The sequence below is a fragment of the Botrytis sinoallii genome (genome assembly GCF_014898435.1).
Source record: "Botrytis sinoallii strain Bc 23 chromosome Unknown BSIN_018, whole genome shotgun sequence".
Taxonomy (NCBI): domain Eukaryota; kingdom Fungi; phylum Ascomycota; class Leotiomycetes; order Helotiales; family Sclerotiniaceae; genus Botrytis; species Botrytis sinoallii.
Window position 1 is genome coordinate 744,941 of NW_024066045.1, and position 21,278 is coordinate 766,218.

The following is a 21,278-nucleotide window of genomic DNA, read 5'->3' on the forward strand; positions in this document are numbered from 1 at the left end:
AATTGCGGATCAGTTCTTATGTGTTTTTTAAATAATTTATAGATTCTTTGGTTAGCATATTATAGCCGATTTATTAGATAGTGTATTTTAGGTGAGATTCTTTATGATCTTTTCTTTTTCAGTAGGAGTTCAGGATTTTGGCAATCTCAAAACGCTTGAGGTTGTCTACTTTTATAAAGGATAGTAACGAATTATGTTACCCAGGAACAAGATTATTGTATACAGGATATAATAGATTGATATAGAAAACAGAATGAATCTTTATCAAGATCGGGAGTTCCAGTTTATAGGTATAGGGTTTATCGGGTTAGGATTTTGAAGAACCCAAGGTTTTTTTAATCAAGCTTTTTCTGTAAATACAGAATCTTAATGTTTCTAACATTTAGTTAGACCAGATTACCGGACAGGTATTTATGGGTAGGGGAATAACGGGTATCAGTATTCTTCGAGTATTAAGCTTGATTAGCAATTAGTTTGGTTTATAAGTATAAGAAGATAGCTTTCATTTTAGCAATGAATTTTTCGGTATTTTATACAATAGAATAGTTATTCTGGGATAATATAAGCTTGAAGCCTAGACAGAGGTAAAACTTGTAGTTCGAAAAGAATAGGGTTATTCGGATACTTTTGGATCAGATATTATTGATAGAGAATTCGATAAATGGGAATTACTTTGTCTAATTGTTTTATAGATAGACTATATATAATCAAAGGTATTATTATTATTATTATTATTATTATTATTAGTAATTTCAACCGGGCCGTATAGGCGAGCCTCCCAGGGGGCATTACGGTTAGGCTAACTGCAGAATGATCTTCTAGTTTACATGATCCCCTTTTCCTAGGGATAGGGTTTCAATACTCTCAGTAGCCTTCCAAGCGATGGCTAGCACACTTGTACCTTTATTTCCAATCCTCTGAGCGTTTTTGTGCGTGCTTTCCGATTTTCTATATAATATTTATTTAAAAGCTGCTTTATCCTGTAAGGGTAGCTTTTGTATACATTCTATTGCAGTATAGTATACTGTATGCTTCAATTTTCTTTTATATAGCTTTTCTAGATCTATCCCCTTCTATTCCCTGCTTATATTCGCCTGGATCAATCAATCCCTTTCCTTCTCTCTTTCTATTCTTCTGATAGTGTTTTAGGGTATATACTTTTATAGAAATCTGTTATAGCAATGAATTTAGCGAATTTGGTTGGTGTATACATTAGCTGTTTTAATAATTGTTCTTAAGCTGCTTAATTACAGAATAAGTATTTGGACTTGATATCTGGAGGCTAGATTTTATAGATTACAAGGATTTTGCAGCAATGTACAATATACTCGAGGGATTTGAATACTCTGTATAAGTAGTGGATTATTGCTTCCTTGTGTTTAAATTGTTAGTAATAGCTTTCGAAATCGCTATATACTAAGTGGATTGCTAGTATGCAGTAGAGAGTTGCTTGTGAGAGTTATAATTCCTTAGAGTATTTGTTTGTGCTCTTTAGATTCCATTTTTGGTATTGTTTGGAGAGCATTGGTATCTATTTGATTCATTATGTTTGTGCTGTCAATTCCATAATAGTTTTTGCTATAGAGCGGATATTGCTTGCTGTAGATCGATTTGTATGCTTTGAGATTGATTTTCTTATTTCTTTATTAGCAAGTGTATCCGTATACTCATTTTCTTTGATTCCTATATGGCCTGGCGATTATTTAATCTGGATTAAGTGTATTTACATTAATTTATAGTATTTGAGAAAAGTCTATTGTGATATAATAGAGGCTATGCTTTTTATTTTCTATATCATCAATATGCTATCAATATATATATAGATTTCCATTTGTTTTATACTAATGATATTTCTAATCATTGCTTGAAGGTCTTGGTATACCCCCGATTGCTTCTGTATTGAATATATAAGAGTTATAATATAATTCATTGTTTCCTTTGTATATTATTGTTTGTTCTTTATATACAATATATCCATATTCTATTCGCCTATTATCCTTATCAATCTGTTTCAATCTATTAGAGAATATAGTGATTTGATTGTATGTATACTTGTTCCATTATTCCTGAAATTGCTTTATCATTATCTTTTTTATAAGATCTTTAATAGGATCTGTTTGACACTCTGGTATATAATGGGGTTCTGCTAAAGTCGTCTTCTTGATTCGGGAAAGGTACTAACTGATCACCTGGACCTTTGTTCTGGCTAGCTGCAATTAGCCTTCCCTATTACCAGAAGAGTAGATAGCTCTTATCCCTCAGTAATAAAACGAATGTTTTGAATTAATAATTTAGACATGAAAAACTGCTCTCCATTTTATTTATTCTAATACTACTTCTACTAATAAGAAAGCACTATCCCTCATTATCATTATATTCAGGGTTATTCACCAGACTAGGGGATACGATGACTCTTACCTGTACATAGTGTATCCTACAAACCTTCGATCATGCAATCGGAGAGCTAAGTAGAGTCAGCTAGAGCTGGGTGGTGGTTGTACACTAATCGGAGGCTATATTGGGAGCGAAGGTATGTACAACTGATCATTAGAGGGTAATCGCGAAGATACTCGGAACAAAAAACTATCAATAAAACGGAGATGAAAATTATTCAACAATGAAAGGGAAATAAAAGTAGGATTGATATGGAATTATGCCTTTACAAATCTATATGGAGAGTAGAGCTAGAGTATATTATAATAAAGTGTTTATAAAGCGGAATTAGCCCTTGAAATAATAGATAATAAAGTTTCTATAATATAGCTAAGTCTAACTGAAGCCTGTATTAGGAACAAAGCCGATATCCTTAATTTGACAAACGAAAATCGACAAAACACCTCTGAAACACTAGCATACAGAGTTTTCACAACCCAACAATATATACAATCCGCAGATATACCGGATCGGATATTTACAAATGGTAAGAGGAGTAGTAGGAAGTATACAAAGACTAGGATAGTATCTACTGAGGCCGGCGGGAGTATATATGGAGTAGGAGGAAAGACATTTTTAGCACCTTATCTTTGAGTGCACAGGAGTGGTATAGCGGCAAAGGAGCTTCGATATAGAAAGAATACTTTTAGTAAGCCACATTCGACAACGCTCGATCGGTATTACAGCAACAGAGGATTTCAGGTAAAAGCTAATCCTATGATATATATATGCAATATGCTTTTAGCGCTCTACTTTTGACTACAAATTATATATTGGGGAAATGGATTTTATAAACAGAGCTTTGGTTAATAAATTGAAAACACTATAGAAGGGCTACCTGACTAGAGATCTGAAATAATAAGCCTGTGAAATATAATTGGTTTTGTTATATAGGAGAGATCCGGTAAGATAATGCGAAACAATTATTAGTTGCAAAGCATAGTATATAATGATAGCGATAGCGACACTGTTTATATAGCTCGAAAGAATAGATGTGTATATTGATCTATAATCGGATACTATAGAGTAAAGAGTATAATGGAGGTATCAGATAGACTTAAGGAGTAAATAGGAATAGAAGCATGAAGGAATTGATTTTGGTTCTGACCGGAACTTCCGAAGGTAATCATACAATAGGTGGTTTAACGTAGTCAAAAGATTCTACAGAAGTCTAGTACTAATAGCTTTATCACAAGTGAGCCGGAAAAGCGTTTGTAGATGTAGCGAACCTACTTTGTGTTATAATATATTCTAGAAAGTAGTTATAATATAATTCATTTCTGTACATGTATTCGATGCAGAAGCGATAGGAGCATGGCGCGGATTAGAGCATCTAATCACTATGCTTGAAGATCCCTTGAATAGCCGGATCTGGATGTGTATTGATAGTATATCGGTTATCTGGGGTATATATGGAAACGCATTACCTACAATACAATAGGTCTTCCACAAGTATCACAAAGCAATGAAACAACTCGATATCAGAATAAAGTGGTTACCTGGATATATGGAGATCGAAGGCAATAAGGAAGTAGATCGCTTAGCAAATGCAAGTGCAATTGGGCCTATGGACCAGACAATCGACAAGCTATCAACAATCAATGGGATCTGAACGATCGTCTATTAAAAGCACTTACACACAGAATCTATCTGGTGGAAAGAGATGAACTCCTCTCTTTCTGCTGGTTACAAAAAGTAGTCTTTTAGATACAGTACAAAGAAACCAAAGAAACTAACTCTATTAAAAGCAGTTTTACATCGATTGATAGCTATAAAAACAGGCTATAGCAAACTATACCGCTTACTATCAGCGATTTGGTTATCAAAACAACAAGCTGGACTGCTTATGCAACAGTATTAAGGAACTATATCACTTCTTTAAATACACTATAAATAACCTAAAGCGTTCAGACTAGCCCCTTGCCCCTGTAGAAATGCAATCTAACAAGCAGGCGATCACATATATCAAGAAACTCTTACACACACCTAACAAGCTCACTCAGCTGATCACCGACTTAGAGTTCTACACTCAGATCTATCCTAACTACTAAAGGACCCTTAAAAAGCAACAATCTTTTCAACAAAGCTTGCTGCTCATCCCTTATAAACTCATTACTCAACTATCACTCAAATACACTACACCCTAAAAACCACAAACCCAATATATAACACAAGAGCCCTACTACTCAGCTAAACAAATAGCAACCCACTTTTGCTTCTTCTCCTCTATCATAAGGATCGAAGCCTATAACAAGCCTATCCACCCGGAAACCAAGCTCTATCTCAATAACAACCCGGATCAGATATTCCCTTCTAGAAACAGAAACGGATCATACCTGCAAAGGAGCGAATAGCCTCTAGCATTGAAATTAAATTGCTAAATTCGGTCGCGACAATTACGCCGTTCAAATAGTTCCTTATCTTAGCATGTCTAAATACCCTTAGGGAGGTCCAAAACAGACGTTAATTAATATAAATAAATAAATAAATAAATAAATTCACCAGACTAGAAGGATTTCTCTAATTGCTATTCGTAGAACCTTATTAATAGCTAGAATTGTTTCTCCTAATCGAATACTTACTACTACTAATATCCCATCTCAATACTATCCAGTGATTTTCGTTTGTTCTATATATTATATCTCTATCCTATAAAATAGAGCTAGGTATAAGCAAGTGATCACTATTTTCCATAAAAATACTATTAGAGGTCCATTTGTAATTCGGATTAGCCCTTGAATATGATAAGCCAATTTCCAGCCTTTAGCTACTCGCATTTCGATATACTATTTGAATATAAGCCTTATAATCAAACCATACACCTAGCTATCATAAACCGATTCTAATACAAATCGATAAAAATAATACAATCACAATTTATTTTATATACCGAATTAATAAAATACTTATACCATATATATAAATCATCTCCATCTTTCAAATACAAAGATTATTTTGTTTCTAGCTTCTTAATAGAATATACTTTTCATATTTCTTATTAGCATTGCAATATTTGTTAAATGCTTGTCAATAATTAATTAAATAGATATTGTTATATACCCAAATCAGAATTTAGAGTCTTATTGAAGAACTCTACGAAATAAAATATATACAGAATTAGTAAAAGGAATAAGCCTTGTAGACATATTATATTTTATTATACTATAACCAATTATTATTTTGTTAAATCTAACTTTAAGTTGCCTTAAGTTAAAAAGAAGTTGATTAAGTGATTAGGTTTTATGAGAATCTTTATCCCCTTATTTATCTTAGAAGTCTATTTTTAAGTAGAGTATTGAACGCTTCTTGTATATCCAATGTAACTATTGTAATCTCATGACTTTTGTTGAGTGCTATTTCTGTATTGTAAATAAAACAACACTATTAAGTCCATAGCCGATCGTTTCGAAAGAGCACTGTAATGTTATAAGCTGAGTATTTTTGTATTAAGATTATCCATACTAGATATCTTACTATGATTCTTTTTAAGGCCCTTTCTAATATAAAAGAGGAGGGCGATAGACCACCATAATCATAGGAATGTTCAATCTGTCTTCCCCACTTTTGATAGCATAACTATCTCTACTTGCTTCCATACTATAGGAAAGTGATTGAGCTATAGATATTTATTGAAAATGATATATAGAATTAGGTTTATTTCCATTTAGATAACCTTTAGTAATCTCATTATGATTTGGTCTATCCTTGGGGATATACTCGAAATCTTTATAGTATTATATTTTATTTTCTCTATAGAGATAGGCTTCCCCTAGGATAGTTTTTCCCTACTTTAATTATATCCGGAGTCCAGGAGATCATCGATGATTTTGAAGTATTACAGAATCTCCGAGTATAGTAGCTCAGCCTTTTTTTATTCAATATAGCAATATATTCGCCTATTATAATCAATAAAGAATAATATATAAGGCTCAGGTTGTGTTATCCGATTACTCTATATAGGTCTCAATCTGATTTCATCTCATTAAGGAATTTCCTTTAGTACCCTCTTTTGGCCTGTTATATGCACGATAGGAATGCTCTGCATTTATAGAGTAATTACTATTAGTTATACAGTTCCGGAGATATATATCTCAAGCGATCGTACAATCGGGTATTCACTAGGGGGCTGATTTTCCTATTTTCGATCCAGTCTTTCTATTGTTTTGATTACTTATTATAATACCTTCTATATATTTTCAATAACTCAATCTAGGGCTATACTTGTGACTGCTATCTGTGTCTCCTGTTTGATTCCTGTTATATTAATTAATACCATTCTTTGAAATAGAGATAGATCTTTCTTCCTGATACAATACATGTATTAGAATCTCGATGCTAAGCTCGCTCTTTATATAATAATAAGGAAATATTATAATTAGATTTGTAATACATATTAGCCCTAACTTCTGTATATATTTCTAGAATATTGAAAAAGACTAGATCAATTATATATCCTGCTCTATGTATCGCTTACCCCAGGATATTCGTAAACTTGAGGCCTCTATCACTGAATCATTCCGCAAACCGATTATTACCATACACTATATTCATATCTAGCTCGAATAGTGTGTGATAAATATTGAAATCTTCTCCAATAATTGTGTTCCCAATTGGTATTAGATTAAGGATCATCTCCAGGACTTTTGAGGTATTCGATTCCCTGTATAGATTTAATAGTTTAATTCCATTTATAGAAAGCTATATATAGTCTCTATGCTTCTCTCCTACTAATTGTAGTATTTGTAATCTAATCTCAGTTCTGATATATGTCATTATTTGTGGGCGTCCCTGCTCTTCCTTATATATCCCGCTTTCCCTTTAGGAGATTATTGGGGACAGGCATTAGTATCCGTTATGTGTTTAAGTGTGTATATTGGATACCCAGGGTTTTTGTATATATATTATATCGATCTTTTCCTCAAACACTTGCTGCAATACTGCTGCATGCAGTGCAAGGCTTTTTCGTATATTTATTTAGGCAATAGATAGCAGCTTCGATCTATTTATATAGATCTTCCATTATTATATTATATCCCCTAATCATAACCTAAGTATTCAAAGCTTTAAGGTTGAGATTCTTATTAATCTTTATTGTCCTATTACAAATAATATATTAACCTTATGTATCCCGCTTTTTATTCATTGAGCTTCCCGAAATATTGTTTGCTTACTCTTTTTTAGTATCGCTTTTCGAATTACTGTCATCTTTGTATCGGGAGACTGCATCCATCTTAGATTTCCTTTTCCTTTTTTATACTATTATTAGTATTTGAATTATTACTACTAATGCTGAGGGTAATAATAATATTAATCTCCTTTGTTCGTTGGATGATCTGGATCTACTTTCGATTCGGGTGCACTATCTTACTGTTTACCCGCTGGGGCTTGGTGGGGCAATTGTTATAATCCGCTGGGAAGGGCCTGTGGTATTCTATGTATTGTATTAAGTAATTATAATTCCTGGTTGGCTTATAAATAAATAGCGGGTATGCGCACTTTCTGTATATCGCTTTTCTTTTGTATTTCCAGCTTTCATAATATTGCTGATACTCTGGATTGTATCTTCCCAAGGCTCGTTTTCTATTTGCTAGGAATATTCAGATCTTATTGAATAGGTTACAATGAGGTAACTACTCCTGAAAGGATAATATCCAGATAATCCGATTTTGCTTATCTATTTCAAGCTTGGATTTTGCTATTTGTATTGAATATAGTTCTGTCTAATATCAGATTTCTTCTCTCATTTGTTTTTCCCCAATCTCTATAGACATTCCTAGGAGATTGATAATAATCATTGGGATCCCTAATGCTATATATATATATTATGACTTATTGATCATGAGATCTATAGCTTTAATAGCTACTATAGCCTATTGTTTATTCGCAAGAAGGATTATACGGGCTTCTAGAGAAACTATGACTGCCCACCCAGTTCAAGTAGTTATTACTATCGTAATAGCTTTAGCCCCTAGAATAGCAATCTTTGGGACTATCTTTACTAGTGCCTGTCTAATTCTTTATAAGGACGATTTTATTTTGATTTATTTGTTAAGTTGAAGAAAGAGTCTTTTATTATATATTCTAATCTCAATACTTCACTAATCACCCGCTTAACCCGTTTACAGCCTTTATTTTCAATTATTGAGCTGAAGAGAGTAATAATTGCGATTTTAAGGATTTAAAGTATTCCTGTATACATTTATATAATTAGCTTTACACTTTCTGTTACTAGCTTTGAATTGAAGGTTCCTTTTATACCATCTATAATAACTATTAATACTCTATATACCAATTCTCTTACCAATTAGCTCAAATTCTATTCCACAAATTGCACTACAAATTGTACGAGGATTATCTCAAAGCTAATAAGTACTAGAGCCTCGTTTGCAATACACTTCCATTGTATATCGATCTTCTTCTAAATAATTATCTTCACAACTATTTCAATAATATTCTGGTCACTCTTAAATAAGCTTGAAAGGGGATTAACACTTTTATTACTAATCCACACTCTCTTCGGAGCAATAATTGAAAAGCGATTATTGAGATTGATTAGGAAGCCTGCTATCTCTGTAGGTAACAACTGGCTTGCCGGCCCTCTCTGATTCTGCTGCAACAGTATTCTCGAGTCAAGCAGCTCGGAGTGCTACAGCAATCGCGCTGGTATATATTGTATAATATGATTTCGGGATATCCGTAGATATGGTTGTTATGAGCTCGTTTTTTGTAACAATGTAATCAAGTATTAAAGCCTGAAAGGTATTATTCTAATATTACATTAGCCCTTTTAGTTTATTTATTAGTTTCAGGATAGTAAGTGGTTGAAAGCTTAGCGGTTATACCCAAGCGCTTGTAAATATATTTCCAGAATTCAGAAACAAATTGAGCTTCACAATCAGATATAATAATTAAAAGTAAGCCATGGAGCTTCCAGATATTCTTCCGGAATAAGTAGGCGACCTTTTCAGAATTGTAGGTATTATAGCAGGGTAAGAAATATTTCATTTTCGTTAATCAATTGATTATTATTATAATAGCATTGAAATCAATACTTTTGGGCAGATATGTAATGAAATCTATTGAAATATCTTACTAAGCTTTCTATAGAATTGAGAATGGGCAGAGAACTTTTTTCTAGCCTTTGCAATTCGGGGTAGTATAATAATAATTATGATAGTTACAAATCCATTATGTAATATAATTATAATATTCAGATTAGTAATAATTTTGGAATAGTAATTTGAAGGTTCGGATATAGTACGAATAATCAGTAACAAGTGATTTATGGTATAAGCGGAGCAGGTAGGTTTTTAGAAGATTGTGATTGAGAATATATAGTTTTCCTTAATAGTATAGCAGATTGTTATTTTCAGTATACTCAATAAAAATGATTTTCGAGTATTTTGGGAATCCCTTTCATAGGGATTTCAGAATAAATTCGAATATAGGGTCGGCTTGATAGCCTTTGTGGAATAGAGTAAGCAGGTTAGCAAAAAGGTTTAAAGGGTTTTCTGAGTTCTCTAATTGTATTGCAGGATTAGGTACAAATATAGTATATGGGATTGTAGGCTTTATAACTTTGCTATTTTCTAGTAAAGTTATAGTATTATTAAATTCTAAATGGTTAGTAGTATCAGTAGGGTTAGGGTTTCTCTAACTACAGATAATTACAGCAAAGTATACTTTCTTAGCAATCTTGGGTTCGATTAGAATAATAATAGCGGGAAACAGATCGGAATCCAGATTCTCTCGTTTCAGGATAGTACGACTTTGATACAAAAGGCATTCATCCCTTTCCTTAGAGAGATCTTCTAACCTCCTAATCAGCGTGTCGGGTTTGGCATTTAGCTTTCCGGAGCAATAGATAATTCGGAAATTAAATCGAAACAGAAATTCGGATTAGCAGGTTTGATAGCAATTTAATAACTTTGTTGTAATAAAGTATTCCAGATTCCTATAATCAGTGATTATTTGAATTAGTGATATAGCGCTTTTCAATTCGGAATATTATTTTTCGAAGCAATAAATAATAACTAGTAGTTCTTTATTGTAAATCTTGTAATTACATTCAATTACCAAATGTTTTTTAGAAAAGAATATAATAAATCTAAGTATTCCATCATTATTATATTGGAAAAGTATTTTAGTAGATATATAATCGGAGACATTGGTTTTTATAATTACTTCTTTTTTTCAATTAAAGAAAACCAGAACAAATACTTCAATAAATATTTGCTTTAATCGGTCAAACACTTTTTGATAGGTAGGGCTTTATAGAAATAAAATATTCTTTTTGATTAGATTTATTATTAGATTAATGATTTTCGAAAAATCTCTAATAAACCATTAATAAAAGTTCGAAAACCCAATAAATACTTGAATATCGATTACACTAATAGGCGGTTTTCAATCCACAATTATTCGGATTTTCTCTAGATTTATTTGGATATTATTGCTTCTTACAATAAGGCCTAAAAACTTGGTTTCGGATTTCAGGAATTCACACTTTTCGAATTTAGTGAACAAGTCGGTTTCCCTTAATGCTTATAGGATTTTCTGAATATAACGAATATGTTTCTTTCGAGTTCGGCTATATATCAGAATATCGTTTAGGTAAGCGATACAAAATATATTCAGATATCCTTATAAGGAATTATTGATAAACCTTTAAAAGGTTATGGGAACTTTTATTAGTCTGAACCGTATGATTAAGGATTTGAATAATCTGAATTGGGTATGAAATATAGTTAGATATTTTTGTTTTTCTTTTATTCTTATATTATTGAAGGTAGAGATAATATCGATTTTATTGAAGTACTTTATTCTTTTTAGATTATTCAGAAATTCTTTTGTTAATAATAAGAGATATCGATTTTTAATTAACAAATTATTTAAAATACGATAATCTATACAAAACTGAAGGCCTCCATCAGTCTTCTTAACAAACAAGATAGGGGAAGTGATGGGGGAAAAGCTTGACTAGATAAACCCTTTTCTAAAATTCTTTTTCAATTATTTTTTCAGAGTTTTTAATTCGGGGTGGGATATAGAATATAAGGTATTGAAAGGAAAAACAGTTTCTTTTTTGAAATGGATCTCATAGTTATACAGTTAATAAGGGGATAGCTTCTCTGTATTCTTTAGGAAGAAGACATTTTTCCAATTTCGGAATTCGAATAATAGGTCTTTGGGGTCAAATACCTTTTTCTTCTTATTTAAAATATTATCGATTTGTTTAATCAATATCTGGAACATTTTGTATTTCCAGCGGGTATAAGCCGAATAAACTCTCAGAGAGATTGCAGCTATATTTTTATTCTTTAATCTTTCGGGGCGAGTAGGCAGATATATAGATCGGGCTTTTGAAGGAATATCTGGTAGAGCTTTTATACGGGACAGGCAGAACGGAGTATTACAAAATTCATAGTAAAACAAGCTATCGAACTGGAATGAGTTTATCGCGAAGTCGATATGGGAATTGTATTTCTTAAGCTAAGCTATTCCTAGTATAATAGGATAGTGGGCTAGTTCGGTTATAAACAAAACGATCTTCTTTTCGATATAATCATTGATTCTAAATCCTACTCGGATATAGAAGGTAACTCGATTGTCGAACAGGCACTTCAACAACAAATTTCGAAGGAAACTTTTTCTTCGAAATACAACCCGTTCGCGATCGATTTAGATCATAGTTATTAAACCAAATTGATTGCAATTGCCCCTAGTGATTCTGATTAGTAGTTATTATACTACTATTATCAGCACTCCGAACACAAAATATACACAAAAATTCGCGTAAAATTTTCTTATTCCGAAATATCAGAATAAGAATAAGATTCTCAATATAAGCTTTCTTAACAATTCATCAATACTTAGGAATACGGCTATAATGAAGGCTTCCTCTGAAGCCTCCATTATACCAAACACTTATCTTATTGTTGTCCTAGATACCCCAATACCTTCAAGCCCTCCCCCGTCTTCTGAAAACCCTCAATTCGAAATCTCTAGCCCTATTCTATCAACCAACCAGCTAGCCAGTTCTGGAAGAAGATTTAAAGAGTTCAATCTACTTAGTGACCCCTTTATTACTCAAGATACAACTAATACTATCTATATATTCAATCAGAATAAGAAACAGGGCTTTACAATACCCCTTAGCAATCAGAACAAACAATCTAGAATCCAAAACAATCCAAATATATTTAAGGAAGCTATTTTGAAAGCTAGAGACCTTATAGTGCTAGCTTTCTCTCTCTCCTAATTACACAAAGAACAATCCAAGCTCTTAGATCTCCTAAAGATCTTTAGAGAATATATTGAAAAGGGAAAGCTTATTATAGCTTCGAATATTATCATCTCTCAAATCATTTATTTGGAAACCGCTATACGCAAAATCGAATTACAAGCAAAAACATTAGCTAAACCTCTTTCGCTTATTATTATTATTACCATTATATTGAAACTAATATATGCTGATATTTCAAAAAAAGAAGAATGGAATTTAGTCCCCAAAGGGAAAAACATTATATCTATTAATATAAAAAAGAAATCTAATCTCATCCAAAAACGAATTATCTTAATCAAACCAGATTTTCCAAATCCTACCTCCTTTTCTCCTCTAATTATCTAAAACAAAATAAATGAAGTCTTTCAAAAGATTAGAATCAAAGGGCTAGTTATTGTAATAGCAATTATATCCTTTAATAATAATATTATTATTATAACAAATAATCTCTTTATATTATAATTCTTATTAGAAAAAAAAGCGATTTGGAGTAATATTATCAAATTCGAAAGAATCCAAAAGGATTAAGAATGGTACAAAGTTATTATTCACAAAATCCCAATTAAAGAATTCTTAGATATAAAAGGAATGGAATTTATACTCGATAAAATCAAAATCTTTAATCCAGACTTCAAGCTTATAGGAACTTCCTTTTGGCTTATATCTGTCTCCAGAAAAGCTCATTAATAAGAGGGTGCTATTGTTATTACTTTTGTTACAAAATCAAAAGCAGAATTAATTATTCGAAAACAATTATATATTGCTGGAAGTAATATAAGAATAGAATAATTCTACAAATCAAAACCAACTATATAATATCAGAAATGTCAAGGATTTGGGTATCAGGATATTTATTGTAAAAGGAATCCTTTTTATGGATTATATGGAGGCAAGTATATTATATCAATATACTTGTATATGGTATATAATATCAAAGGAAAGTTCTATTAACATTTAGAAGTAAAATACTCAAATTGCTAAGGGAATTATATAGCAAATTCGAAAATATACAAAACCTATCAGACTATTTAACAAAAATCGAATACTACTTATTAATGAGTTATACTAATATTCGAATCCTTCAAATAAATCTTAATCGGAGTTCATAAGCTATAGAGAATGTTCTACAGCTTGCAATAAAACTTAATATCGATCTTATTATAATTCAAGAACCTTGAATTATTAAAAACAAAATCGATTACTCAAATTCAAGATCTATCATACACTCCAATTTCACACAAACATTATCAAGACTCAATCCTAATTACTGACCACGTACACTACTATACACATCAAAAACACTTCAAGCTACAATCAATCTAGCTTCCGATTCTCCAATAGATTCTGATATACAGATTTTCAATTATCAAAATGAAAACAAAACCTTTCAAATCATTAATATATACAATAAAGCTGATTAAACTAAAAAAAAAGGTTTTATAATCAAAAGATGCTTATATAATATATCTATTATACAAGAAACCATCCTTTTAGGCGACTTCAATGCCTATCACCTATAGTAGGATCCTTTTTCAAAGAAAAGCGGAAACGCTGATCAATTAGCTGAATGATTTGAAGATCAGAATCTTATTCTTTTAAACAAGCCTGGAATCAGTACTTTCTATCAAACTAATCTCCTTAATCCAAATATTCTTGATCTAACACTAGTATTAGAGGGAATCTCTCCTCAAATTCACAATTAACAAACGCTTTCAGATACAGAATCTGATTATATAGGAATACTATTCGAATTAAAAGAAAAAGAAGATCTAAGTACTTCTAATACTAGATCGATAGCTAGATATAATACCAAGCTAGCGAATTGGGAAAAGTTCAAATCAATACTCAAATCAGAATCCTTATATTCCCCTATTCTATCTAATTTAGAATTAATCATTCCAATCAAAGAGGATTCCTTAAACCTTTTGAAAGACAAAGATAATCACTATCTAACTCTAGATCAAGCAGCAAGCGAACTTATTAGAATCATTCAAAAAGCAATAGAAAGGTGTATACCTAAAATTATTTTAATCAAAAAAGCCAAACCATAATGAACACCTGAATTGAAAGATCTTCGAAAAGAGTTAAAAGAAGTAAAACAAAGAATTGAATCAGATCTGGAGAATTATAGCTCTAAGAAAGAATATCGAATTACTAGAAATAAGTATTTTCAAGCTATTAAAACAACAAAGAAGAATTATTAAAATAAGTTTCTAAAAAAGGAGGATATAAAGACAATTTTCAAAGTAATAATTTATACTAAAAACTTTCAAGATCAAAGGATACCGGATATTACAATAAAAAGCTTTTTCGAAGAAAAATACTCTGCTTTCAAATCAACTCTATTCCTACCCCCTCCTATTACTCCAAAACCATAATGAGAAGGGTATTTATTTATTTATTTATTTATTTTAATTTACATCCAGGGGGCAAGCCGCAGGGGCTCGCCACGACCTCCCAGGGGGTACTAGGGATGGACTATGCTAGTGGGGGTGCCGGTATAGCTATACGTTCCGTTTTTCTACAACTATAATACAGGCCAGGGGAGAAGTAACCAGGAGTGCTGTATGTGTTTCTGCTATTTGTCTTTTGCTTATAATATTGGTATTGTTCAATTTACTTTATACTAGGTAGCTCAGGTTTGTGATTGGCTAGAGGGCTTTATATTGTTAGTTTTTGTTTGATATAATTTATATATAGTAATAAAGGGGGGAAAGCGGCTTTAGAGGGGGGTACAGTCCCGGTTGGCAATATGAAAGTGGGAGATCAGAGGATCTCCGAAGAGACTGAGTGTAGTTGCTCGAAGTGATTGGTGATTGTTAGGAAGATTACAAAGTTTATTGGAGTCTTCAAAAAAAAAAAGAGATAATTGATTGCACTCTTTGTATCACGCGGAATTGAGCCAGGTTTGTTCGGCCAGTTGTTGAATTGGGTGTAAAAGTGTTGGTAGAGCATCAGGTGTTTAGGCTCTTTGCTGTATCCGCAGGAGCATTCTGAGGTGGCGTTGTTGTATTGAAAGTGTTGGTGGTAGAATGCAAAGTCCCTGTGTTTGGTTCTGAGCATCACCAGTCACTGAAGAATAGGGTGGGGGAGAGTAAGTTTCTCAGGTTCCTTGACTTGATAGTTGAGGTGCTAACAACAGTATCAGTTGACAAGGGTAATCTTATTTCGCTTCCATTATCTCTATTCTGCTCCTTATCTGAGGGTTCTGGTTATTGAGCTTATCCCATTAATAGTGGGAAGCAATGAATTGTCGTTTTCGATACAACCGCTACAAGCATTCAGATCGGTGAATCGATCGGCCTTCTCGTTTTCAAGGATTTTAGTATATCTAAACAACTATCGGATTACCACTTGCCTGTTTCTTATAATCTCATAACAGTATAGAAACGCTTATTGGAATAAGTCGGAGGTATTACTCCTAATATATTAGATAACTGAAATGCTATTAATATATATAGTAATTTGTCTAGCCAGCTTCAATCGGACAATGCACTCCAGACCTTTTAGAGTACTTATTATTTCGAATATCGAAGATATACAAAAGCGGGTTGATTATCCTATAATCGAATACTATTAGAAATTGTCCCTGATAAATTGTATAGTCATAGCCAACTATCTTTTGCCCTCAGTGGTATTGTTCAATACCATCCGAGAAGATTGTAATATAACTATCAGGCAGATAGTTTTACTATTATGTGAATTTAAGCGTAACTACTTCTTTTTTTATATTTCCTATAGAATTATTATAGCTTCCTGCGGAGAAGTGTGATGGGGAGAATATTAATCTTAATACTTTCGGAATCAATCTAGCTAGTCTATGAAGATTGGTATTGTTCATTTTGTATTGAGGTGTTTATATTAAACAAATCACTAATAAATGATTTTTATTTACTTTGTAAAGTCGAAATGCAAATTTTATTTGTATCTATTCGAATACTAGCTTGCCGAATAGTAGTTTAGAGTCTTTTAGGATCGTAATGATTGGAGTCGTGCATCAAGCAGGTAGAATTCCTTTTGCTGCTAGGACGATTGCTTGATCGATCTTGGTAATATAACTATTCAGCCTTTATACTTACTATTGTATTACAAGCGGCTTCCCCTACTTGATTTAGCTTCATTCGGCTTGTATATTATATTTTGGATTTATAGAAAGCAGAAAGAAGAATGCAGGTGATTACCCCCTTATACAATATTGCAGTTAGCGGACCGTAGTATATTTGTATAAGCCCTTTGATATACTTTACGATTTTGTAGACTTTCGCTTTTTGTTTTGTTATATATCTTTTAAAGAAAGCTTCCAATCAAACCAGACTCCCAGTCAGTATAGGGCTAATTGAATAGTTTTGTTGTTCATCTCACTAATTAGATGAATTGTTATCTTATTGTTTACTTCCAGATATGGAGTATATATTTTTCTCCTCCAGAAAAGGTATATTATCTCTAGCTTTTTTGGTATAAACATTATACAATTTCGTTTATCCCACTGGAAAATCTGGTGGAAATCGCATTTGAGGAGATTAATATTCTTGTAAACGTTTTTGGATATGTAGTAAATGCAGATATTGTTAGTATACCCGAAGTACAGTTTAATATCTTAATTCAAAGCTCAGTAAGATATAGAATGTATAGTACAAATAAGAATAGGGAGCCCTACAGAGTACTGCATTTAATACAACTGTATTCTGTGATTGCATTTTCCAGTTGAACTCTTATTAAACAGTTATTCAGAAAGGTTTGAACTAATTGCAAAGGGAGCGGAGTCACTCTTACTAGTATATATATTCCAGTAGCCTGTTTAATAGGAGTATGTCAAATGTGCCTTATATATCTAGTATAATTATTGTGACTTCTTGTTTGCAGGCAAAGGCCTTTTCGATATTATATATAAACAAAATAATTAGATCCATTGCTGCTTGTTTAGGGAACGCTTTATTATATTAGGGATTGAATATATCTAATATCATTATAATCTATAAATATATCGAGCAATTATGCATTCCAGACTTTTTGAGATATATAAGAGTAAGACTATTGATTATCAGAATTGTATTAATAATTTATCTTTCTTTTCGATTTTAGAAATCATTATCACCTTTATTCATCTTTATCTATCTGGGAAATAGTTAGTTACAGATATTTATTGAAGATCCAATAATTACTAATTCAATGAAATCCTAGTAAACCTTCAGAAAGCAAACAATAATCTAATCGGGCTCTGGTGAGGTATTCGAAACTTCTATAATACTCTTTTCCATTTCTTCGAGGAACACTTTCATACTTTATGGGAGTTTATTGGGTATACAGCCTGACCGGAATAGGTTTGTCATAAGATTGTTGCTATTATTGAAGCACTTAAGGACCTTCTTTTATAAAACCTAGGCCTTTTTTCATAGTATCTTTGATTGCTATACTATCAACAATTAGGAATAGCGCTTTGAGGTTAATAGCAAACTTATACTAGCCAATCACTTTGTATAGGTCTCTATTGCAGCTTACCCTATCAATAATCCTGTGCTAGTATTGGCATTTCGCTTTTCTGATTATAGTCATCAATCCCCATTATCATTATTCCATCTGATCAGTGTTCTCAGCTCTAACTATTCTATAGTTTTGATATGCCATTCTGCATTTACTTGTTTATTAGGGGACAGAGTATCCGGAGACATCTTTCTTCTTTCCTATTAAGCGAATCACTGATTCAAATAAAGAATCTAGTATTCCTATTAATTCATTAATCTACCTGGTAGGTATATTCGCTAAACTTGGAAAGTGAGGAACTTTGTTTTTTATAATCCCCTGAAAAATTGAAAGGCCTTTTTCATTAATTATATAACTAAAGGGCTTGGTAATAGATAAAATAAGATTTGGGATTGTAATTATTTATATTTTGTAATTAGAGTTGCTTTTCAGATTAATATCAATAATAATATTAGCAAAAGGAATATTAGAAAAAATCAGATCAATTGTATAATCTGTTTTGTGGATAGAGACTCCTAGGATCCCGATAAAGTCCATTTCACTCGAAATAGATTATTCTATAAGAAGAGCTCCTTAGCCAGCTGAAGCTATACTAGGCTTAAATAGATTATACTTGGTATTGAAATTGCTATTTATTATTATATATTAGGGAATACTATAGAGACTACTAGATTTATTATTTCCCTAATATCTAGTTATCGGTATATATTAATAATTTGTATATTATTTATTTCTATTTAAAGAAAATCCTGGTATAATTAAATATATCTTTATTAAATATATAATCGCTTACTTTTATATATATATATTATTATTCTTAATCTTTCCCTTTTTCTTTCAGAGCTGTTCAGGTTATCCCAATTATTCATTGATACAAAGAGATTATATCCCGAATAATTCTAGATTCCGAGTTTCAGGATATATGGAGGGTTTCTGTATGCATAGGATCTCTAAGTCTTGTTTATATACTATTTATAGTATTGTGATATATATTCCTATCTTTTTCTATACATTTGCCCAGCTGATTTATATGAATCGGGCTATAGCTATCTAGCGGCTGATATTATAGTATTAAAGGAATGACTACTTATTCAAATCAATATTGATATTCATATCGGTATACTGCAATAGTATAATATTGAAGAATATCTTTTTATTCAGGCTGCTCTTATTTGAACATTTTCTTTTAGAGCGGTAGGGGTCCTTAGGCAAATTGCTAGTTGGGGAAATATTCTGAAAGGCATATTAAGAGTTGTTCAGATTTTTATATATAGTAATGTGTTTTTTGTGAATCGGGAAAAAAATCTCTACTATAATACTTCAAGAAACTATTATAATTGAAGTAAGTGTTTTATTAACTAATATCTCAATAGTCAAACGAGTTTTTCAATTGTATTTCTTAATTTTATAGACTTCGGATTTTATAAGATGTATAACTTTTCCATTGATTTAGTATAATATTGCAAAATAACTGTTATACTTAGCCTAGAATAGTTCTGTATAGTTTATATATTCAGTTTTAGCCTTATACTTAAATCCAAATAGGCTATTGTGATTCGTTTGTAGAATACTACAATTATTATATCTTGAGGCGCTTTTATATATTATTAGATTACAGAAACCCTAGTATTCTGGATTATGGTAAATGATGTACTGTTTGGGTTTAATATACTAAGCTTGTTTGAAGCTATCAAAGAGCCTAAAGGAAGAGACTTCTCTCGGTAAACTGACGATTCAGGTTTACTTATAGAAATCGGCTGTTCGGATAGTAATTCAACAATCGATTGGGAGAATACCTGTTTATATTAATATTTCCTTGGCTATTATTTCCTTAATAACAAGTATTCTATTTCCATTTAAATTATTAAGAGAAATTGGAATTCTCTTTAGCATATAGCAATATCAGATTATAGATCGTTTTAGGTTATTACAATTTAGGATCTTTTTGATTTTTTTCGTATTCTTAGCTTTGAGGAGTTTATTATGTATAGTGCTATTAGCAATATATACTATCCAACCAGTAGTTGTAAAGGTAATAGCTGCTATATCAATTATTTTCAGATTAAAGATAGCTTTATTAATTGCCTTTTTTAATATATAGACACTCAGACGGTTTACTATCAATACAGCAATTCCTGCTGCTAATAAACAGATATCCACTTTAGTTTTTTAGGGTTTGATTGATCTCTATTTATTGGTCTGCCTTTATATATATATATTCATATTTATAGATATACTCGAGTTTTTCGAAATCTTTGTAATATTTATATAAATATAGTTTAGATTATTACTAGTTCTGTTTCCAGTTATAAATTATATTATATTTTGTGATAATCTAGCTTTGATATTGTTTATTATTATATTATATACTTTTTTGTTGAAAACTGTTTTTTCTGATATACTATTAGCTTCGAATTGGTAAAGTATTGTTTCGAATACTTGTAAATCTTATATTTGAATTGCACTTGCTTATTGAGAGTATTAAATTATATCACAATAAAGGATTCTTTTGTTATCTGCAGACTTGATATAGTAGCTTTTGTAATTTCTGTATTATAAGCATTTATATTGCTGTAGTTAAATAATAAAGGTGAGGGTAATAATCGGTCATGAGTGAACTAGGGATCGGTTGCGATCGGCGTCCTCGTAAGGATAGTCGCCATAACACTCACACCATTAGCAACGACTATAGCTGTGTCTGATACTAGAGCTTACATAGTCGGAAGGTGCGGCTTAGTACGATCTAAGCTCGCTGATGTGTTGTGTGTATATATGAAAAATGGGAAGGGTATAAACAATCCAAGAAATGAAAATGGCCTAATCTCACTCAAATCGAATTAAGCAATACCTGTTCAACCAAAATTCAAGGAAAAACCCCTGGCCCAAATGGAATCACTTAAGAGATCATTATAAAGACTTACAAAACAATTCCACAAACCTTTTTTATTTTCTTTAGTAAACTTATTAATTTAGGATATTATCCGAAATATTGGAAACAAGTCATAGGAGCTATTCTGAAGAAAGCTTTTAAACCAGATTATTCCCTTCCAAAAGTATATAGAGTAATTGTACTCTTAAA